Here is an 8,595-nt window from a genome sequence, read left to right as displayed (position 1 = left end):
GTTTATTTTTTAATTTTTTAAAATCTTATTATTGTTTATTTTTTATAATTATTTTCTTATTTTTTAAGAATTTGTTTCTTATTAATCACTTTTTTATTTAATTATTTCTTATTATTTTTATTTAATTATTTTTTTATCAATTTTTTTTTCCACCTAACTTTATTGCTATCACACTGGACCATGTGTGATAGCAATTGGAGGTGACAGGTTCTCTTTATTGACCCTGTCACCTCCAATACAGGAGTTCTAGCACAGCACTGTGCTGGAATTCCTGTGACAGGTGAGAGGGGAAGACTGCTCTACCCTCTCACTGTCTACACAAGCGGCAGGATTAGTTTTAACACTGCCGCTCTGCTCACTGCATCGGCAGGCCAGTAGGAGGAGAGAGACTCGGTGGCGGAGAACGGAGCCATCGAGGAGGGAGGTAGGTGCAGGGGGAAAGGGGAAGACGGACGGACCGGCTGCAGACTTTTTACAAGTGATCTTTGCCGAGATCACATGTAAACGTACAATTAGCTTCCTCACACTACATTTAGTCCTGCTTGTGCAAAGCAGGACTAAATGTAGAAAGTGCAACTTACCTCCCAGCGCCCAGAACTTCCCTACACTGCTGCTGCCCCTCTGCGCCCTGCCACCCCGAGGCCGGGCCTTGGTGGCCTTGTGGGGAATCCGGCCCTGTGTATAGTCAGGAATATCTTACCTCTGTAGTGGATTACAAGAATGTACTCCATGTGGTGGGACACACCATGATGCATAAATTAAGCCCTTGTTTGAGGGCGGAGAGCAAGCAGGAAGTGTCTCTCTCTGTATATAATACAGTGCCATACGTGATTATATAGATGGTGTACTGCATGTGACCACACTATAGAGGGTAGAACGTCCAGTGATATATCATATATAGATTATCTATATATCTATATAACTATAGATATATAGATATCTATATATCTATAGATATATAGATATCTATAGATATATATAGCTTAATGTAATACTGGATCGTAGTCTACACCCCTCTGAGGAAGACCCTTAGGTGAGGAAACGCTTCAGGGAGACGAGTGATTTATGCAAACGTTCATGGCACGGTATTGATTAAAAAAAAGGGATCCTGATGTTTGATGGCAGACTCCTTACTTTTATTAATCACTTTTTTATTTAATTATTTCTTATTATTTTTATTTAATTATTTTTTTATCAATTTTTTTTTCCACCTAACTTTATTGCTATCACACTGGACCATGTGTGATAGCAATTGGAGGTGACAGGTTCTCTTTATTGACCCTGTCACCTCCAATACAGGAGTTCTAGCACAGCACTGTGCTGGAATTCCTGTGACAGGTGAGAGGGGAAGACTGCTCTACCCTCTCACTGTCTACACAAGCGGCAGGATTAGTTTTAACACTGCCGCTCTGCTCACTGCATCGGCAGGCCAGTAGGAGGAGAGAGACTCGGTGGCGGAGAACGGAGCCATCGAGGAGGGAGGTAGGTGCAGGGGGAAAGGGGAAGACGGACGGACCGGCTGCAGACTTTTTACAAGTGATCTTTGCCGAGATCACATGTAAACGTACAATTAGCTTCCTCACACTACATTTAGTCCTGCTTGTGCAAAGCAGGACTAAATGTAGAAAGTGCAACTTACCTCCCAGCGCCCAGAACTTCCCTACACTGCTGCTGCCCCTCTGCGCCCTGCCACCCCGAGGCCGGGCCTTGGTGGCCTTGTGGGGAATCCGGCCCTGTGTATAGTCAGGAATATCTTACCTCTGTAGTGGATTACAAGAATGTACTCCATGTGGTGGGACACACCATGATGCATAAATTAAGCCCTTGTTTGAGGGCGGAGAGCAAGCAGGAAGTGTCTCTCTCTGTATATAATACAGTGCCATACGTGATTATATAGATGGTGTACTGCATGTGACCACACTATAGAGGGTAGAACGTCCAGTGATATATCATATATATATTATCTATATATCTATATAACTATAGATATATAGATATCTATATATCTATAGATATATAGATATCTATAGATATATATAGCTTAATGTAATACTGGATCGTAGTCTACACCCCTCTGAGGAAGACCCTTAGGTGAGGAAACGCTTCAGGGAGACGAGTGATTTATGCAAACGTTCATGGCACGGTATTGATTAAAAAAAAGGGATCCTGATGTTTGATGGCAGACTCCTTACTGAACTTTGATGATGCTGTAACATCAGATGGCCAAGGATTGAATATAATTGTGTAGATCCATGGTTGTTAAAGGAAAACTATGGGGTTACCCATAGTTCTCCTTAGGGTAACGGGAGGACACAAACTAGCATCCTCCCATCACCCTAAGCTCAGTATACCGCGAGCTACAGCTCGCGGCATACATAGACGCCGCAGCTGAAGCGGATCCCGACAATTATCTCCGTCCGTTCCGCCAGTCAGCGATGGAGGATCGGAGCGGGGGGAATCCAGTCCCTCCCCTGTCACGGCAGAGAGCCATGACAGGATCGAGAAGTGAGTGAACGCCGATATGTGTTCACTCACTTCCCGATCTACTGAGCCGACCTGTGACAGTTTCATTGTCACAGGTCGGTTAGAACTATGAGGATGAGTGAAAAGCACTCACCTCATAGTTCTCCTTTAAATATAGGGGCAAGTGGAGTTGCTATAATATTGTAAATTCATTGTGTGCGCTGTGAACTCCCGGTGATTGACACACATGCTCCAATGCCAGTAATTAATGGATGGGTTAAATTATGTTTGCTATTACCCCTAGGATCTATATATGATCTGACAGAACTAAGAGACTGGCAAACAATATATCTGGAGTCTCTGGCTGTTGGAGGTTATGGCACCGTACAATGAGACACTAGGACCGTCATGTGACTTTTTGAGTTAACCCTAAAGTTTACAGCTGCGATCAAAGTATAATATTTACACCTTTTCTTTATTGTTTGGTGCACCAGAAAACCCAGAGATAAGGATACCAAGTATTGGGGACATTAACTGGGGGAATTAATTAATAAGAGATGAAAAATAAGTATTAATGAAAATCATGTATATTTATATCTAATCATTTGTACCGTGCCTTTGAGACTTGTTAGTGTTTTTAGAGGGTTTGTCTAATAATGTGGGTGGAATTAAATATTTTTTTGAAAATTCATAGATATTAGTTATTATCTTGTTTTCATTGTGTTAGCTGTAGGGATGCACCAATACCGTTTTTTCTGGTATCGAGTACCGATATTTTTTTTGAGTACTCGCAGATACCATATACCGATACCGAAAGTCTCATTTAGGAAGCCAGGCAGCGTGTAAAGACTCGCCACCCAGCTTCTCGATTATCAGGGAAGCTGTCTCCACCAGGTGACGAGGAAGCATGGAGCCGACTTTGTCGTCAATCACGAAGCCGGGGGGGCGGGTAATGACTCGCTGCCTGGCTTCCTGTTTGGCCAGCTTCTCGACCAATCAGGAAGCACGGCGGCGAGTCATTACACAGCGCCTGGCTTCCTGATTGGCCGGGAAGCCGGCTCCATGCTCCCTCATCAGGTGACAAGGGAGCATGAAGATGGCTTTCTGGCCAATCAGGAAGCCAGGGGGCAGGTAATGACTTGCCGTCCGGCTTCCTGAATAGCCAGCTTCCCAACCAATCAGGAAGCTAGGCGGCGAGTCATTACACGTTGCCCGGCTTCCTGATTTGCCGGGAAGCTGCCTCCATGCACCCAAGTCACCAATCAGGAAGCCGGGCAGGATGTAATGACTCGCTGCCCGGCTTTCTGATACCGGAAGTTCGGGTATGGGGCTAGGCATTGGAGCATTTGGGCGAGTATGAGTACTCACCTAAATACTCGGTATCGGCACTGATACCGCTACTAGTAGCTGAAACGGTGCATCCCTAGTTAGCTGCATTAAATTAAGAGCTTATTTATATAAATTATTTTGTCAGGAATGTAAAAAGGAACGTTTAATGTTTTTCTTAACCAAACTCCAAAATGCCACAGAAGTAATTGACCAGCTTCCAACAGCTTTCCACACAGTTTTTGTGTGATTCCAACACATACCCCTCTTGTGCTTGGCTCCATCAGCCTCTCCAAATCTTGTAGCCTCCCTGGCTGTTCCTTGTGTGGCTCCACCACATACTACCCACTAACAACTACTCGGAGCTATGGGTCAGACTCCTAATAAGGTTGCTCTTCTGATCAACCGGGCATTGGCAACACCTGGCTTCAGGATTGAAGATTTCATACCACCCAGAAATCTCCAGAGTTGCAGATCTCAACTACAATCCAGAAAACTGGGAAGAAAATGAAAAGTCAGCTTCTTCACTGCAAAACTATTCCCATTCTGCAACCTCTCAGCCCCTCTGACTGAGAGCCCTGGGTGCCAAAGTTGCTAAATCACACCATAGCATTGCCTGGCAATGCTACAGTAGATGAAGGGTTAGAACTTCTGGCAATGTTTTTATTGCCATCTGTGCTTTCCTTAGTTGAAATTAAGTTTTAACCCTTTTGCTACCATGGACGTAAGGCTTACAATGGAACAGGATGTTTACAGTAAGTCTTACATCCATACATATTGGATCATAGACATGTGCGATTCGTTTCATTACGAATCGAAATTCGTACGAATTTTCCTGAAATTCGTAGATTCGTAAGCATACGAAATCAGAATTGCAGTTTCCGAATTTATATCCGAAATACGAAATTCCGTTAATGAATTTCGGATCCGAATTTCTTTGAAACAGGAACTAATATTACTCCTGTAAATGAGGTTGAACAACATGACAAGATTTGTCTTTTTAATCCGAAATACGGATCCGCTGCTGCTGAGGGTTGCATTACAATACACAGGCAGGAAATACGAAATTCCATTGACGTATTTTCGTTCCGTTACGAACATTCGTTATATTGAAGTTGAAAAGCAAAGTACATTTATATTGGAGTTGATGGTAGTTTTTTTTAAAGTCCGAAATACGAAATTCGGATACGGAATCCGTTAACGGAATTCGTATTTCGGATAAAAAAACAACTACCACATCGACTCCAATATTAACAAAAGGTATTTTTGCTTTTTAACTTCATCATAACGAATGTTCGTAAAGTTAGGAAAATGTGCCGAAACTAACGAAAATCCGTATTTCGTACGAATCCGTTTCGGATACGAATTACGAAATACGAAATAATGGATATTACAAAACGGAACACATTTTTTGACGGCGCACAAGTCTATTGGATCATAGTAAACTCTCTTTACCATACAGTATATATTCAATATTACTGCATTATACCCAGCCAAGCATTCTGCTCCCTACAGAAATAACTTTTGACTGAACAGACAGTTATGTCTGCAGCAACTGGGAAGATCTGAGAAACTGATGCAAGATTGTCATCATCTAAATCCCAGAGACATATATGGAGTGATAAGCGCCACCATGGATGTAAGTCTTACATCAGAAGAAGACTGCTTCCAGATGGCCAGGACAATAAGCCTTATGCTCATGTTATTCACCCTTCTGCTAGGCTCATGGTCACTAAATGTACAGTAGAAATGTTCCCCTGACTGCTGAATGAAATAATAAGTGTGTCCTCTGAACTTCCCACCTGTGTCCCCTGATCCTCTCACCCATGTTTCCATGTACTCTAGACATGTGCACTGCCCAAAAATTTGTTTCGTTTCGTTTTAAATTCGGATTTGTGTTATTTCGTTTTTCGGGATTCTGGTGTGAAAGTCAATTCGGATTCGGAATTCGGATTCGGACGAAATTCGGTAGCGTTAGTACGAACGTTCGTTTCGTTTTCTGTTCTTATTCGTTTCTTATTCGTTTCGTTCGTTTGCAGCAAAAGTGACATTTGAGGGGGAAAAAATATTTTTCTCCTTCTCTAATGTCACTTTGCTCCAACGAACGGAACGAATAAGAAACAAATAAGAACAGAAAACGAAACGAACGTTCGTGCGAACGCTACCGAATTTCGGAAATGGAAATTCGGATTCGTTTGCATTTGTTATGTCTGTAATTCGGAATTCGGATACATCCGAATGTCCGAATTTACGAAAATTCGTCCGAATTTCGATTCGGAACGAAACGAATCGCACATGTCTAATGTACTCCAATCCCGCCACCTGTGTCCACTGTTCTTCTGTGTCCTCTGTTCTCCTGTGTCCTCTGATCCCCCGACCTGTGTCCTCTGTTTCTGTGCCCTCACCTGTGCCCTCTGTTCTCTTTGGTCCTCAGATCCCCCAACTGACTCTTCTGTTCCCGTGTCCTTCTATTGCCCATGAGTTAGGACTCATGGGCAATAGAGTTAGGACCGCACTATAAGAGGTGCCTTGGCGCGGCAGTGTGGCTTACACATCCTTTGCAGAAGACGTGTATCCAAACCTCTGTCATTGTCCTTAGTGGTGAGACAAGTTGTTTTACATGCTGGTTTGTGAGTGTGCCATGATGCCTTTCTACTGTACTTCTATTGCCCATGTCTGCCTTAGTCCGCTTCCCTGCAGCCCTGGTGAGACCCACATGCAGCCCTGGTGAAACATTCAGCCCTGGTGAAATATGCATGCAACCCTGGTGAGACCCAAACGCCAGCCTGGTGAGACTCACATGCATGCAGCCCTGGTGAGACACAAACGTAGCCCTGGTAAAATCTGCATGTAGCCCTGGTGGGACCCAAAAGCAGCCCTGGTGAGACCCAAACACAGCCCTGGTGAGCAGGGGCGTCCCGAGGTCAGATGTCACATGGCCGCCATCGCGCACGCGCAGCCATCTGATTAATGCTTCACTTTTTATTCTATCAGTCCTGTACTTTCAGAACATACATATGAAAGGGCACTGGGGGGTGTCCCTACTGCTGGTTGTCTCTTCTTATATGCCTACCACTCATCCCCAATGATCCATCCAAGGCAAGTCCGGAGAACAGCAGACTGGCAACATCGCACCATCTTTAAGATCACCATGACTCTGCCTAAATTCTACACTTAGGTATTGTCTCCTCCCTGACACACACTGCTTGGCTCCCTATCATAATTTCCTGTCCCCTATGTACAATAATGTGTACAATGGGAGTCACCGTTCTGGCTTCCCTCTGCATCGGAATGGTGTCTATGAATTACACCATTTCTGGTGTTGTGCCCCCACCCCCTCACTGTGCTGTGTCATTCACAAAGCACAATGATGATGCTTGTCCCATGCTTTGTGAATGGCACAGCAGGTGATGAGCGGGTGGAAATATTGGGGTGGAAATATACTTTTGCAGTCAATACAAGAGCCTTGTGTAGAAAGTGGTGTGTAGTGCATCACAACTTATATGGGCATTAGTATTAATATTTTCTAATACATTATATGTGCTTGGTGGGGTGGGTAAAGGGTTCTATATTGTACTGGTGAAAGGGACTCAGGGAGAGCTAATGGTCCACAGGGTAGTGGAGGTGCAATACTTGCTTTACCCCAGGTGCTGACAACCCTGCAGTAAAGCAGTAATCAGTTCTGATTGGATGATCTTATTTATGATGATATTTTTTCTTGTTTACAGGAGTCATGTCACAAACACTTACTCAGTCCTCCTCAGAAATAAAAAAAGCCTGGAGAGAGTGTGAAGATGTCATGTGTAGGATCTGGATATACATTCAGCATCTACAATATACACTAGGTTCAACAAGTCCCAGGGAGAGGACTGACATGGATTAGGAGGATTAATCCTGAAATTGGAAATACAGATTATTCCTCTTCAGGATTATCCTGCTGATGGAGAAACAAAGTATTCCTCTTCATATCAGGGAGGATTCACAATAACATCTGATGCATCCATAAACACAGCATATCTACAAATAGACAATCTGAAAGTGGAAGACACGGCCACATATTACTGTGCTAGACACACAGTGATCCAAGGATGGCTCCTGTCATACAAAAACATCCATCTGTAATGATTTCCTTCTACCAGCTGGCTGTAGTATATCTAGGGTTGCCACCTTTTCTTCAAGTGAAACCCGAACATTCTAGTGCTGCTTCACTGGGGTCCCTAGGTGACATTGGAGGCCTGAAAGACCCCTGATATCTCCATAAAGACGACCTGTCATGTCCTAATTGCTATTTCTTAGGTAAGGGCGGGGCACGGTAGGGGTCAGGTGGGGCGACTGGTGGCGAGTAACTCTTAAGGCCTGGCTAGTAGCTCAGGACTTGAAATTTTGAGCCCTGACTTAGGGGGTTGTTAGCCCCCTATGTGATAGCAATAAAGTTAAGTGTAAAATAAACATTAAAAAAATTAACCACATCCTGTCCATTGGCCGTTCCTGAACAGCCGGACGAGAGCCTTATAGGATGGCATCTTAGACATCCTTCCCCTCCCCCCAATTGTGTGCGGCGCCCAGCGCGCACACGAGTGGGGAAACTGTCAGAAATGTAAACAGCCAGCGATTTCTGTTTACATTCAAGCGATCGAGCGTATCTAGTGACGCCCCCTGCCGTCGCCGCTGGTCCCGAAATCAGGTGTGCCTGGTGCGGCAGGGACCTGCACGGCGACTGTCAGTTGGGAACAAAGGGAGTACACGATTACCCTTTGATCTCTTCTCGGTCCCTGAATGCAGGAAGTGATGCATATTACATCACTT

The 8,595-nt window shown here is 44.2% G+C and overlaps 1 pseudogene; it reads left to right on the top strand.

The window, feature by feature from the left end:
• The first annotated feature begins 5,422 nt into the window (after positions 1-5,422).
• LOC108799139 lies at positions 5,423-7,911 on the top strand (annotated as a pseudogene).
• The last annotated feature ends 684 nt before the right edge of the window (positions 7,912-8,595 follow it).

The sequence above is a fragment of the Nanorana parkeri genome, unplaced genomic scaffold (genome assembly GCF_000935625.1).
Source record: "Nanorana parkeri isolate BGI_ZX_2015 unplaced genomic scaffold, ASM93562v1 scaffold1639, whole genome shotgun sequence".
Classification (NCBI taxonomy): Eukaryota; Metazoa; Chordata; class Amphibia; order Anura; family Dicroglossidae; genus Nanorana; species Nanorana parkeri.
This window is presented reverse-complemented; position numbering and strand designations above follow the sequence as displayed.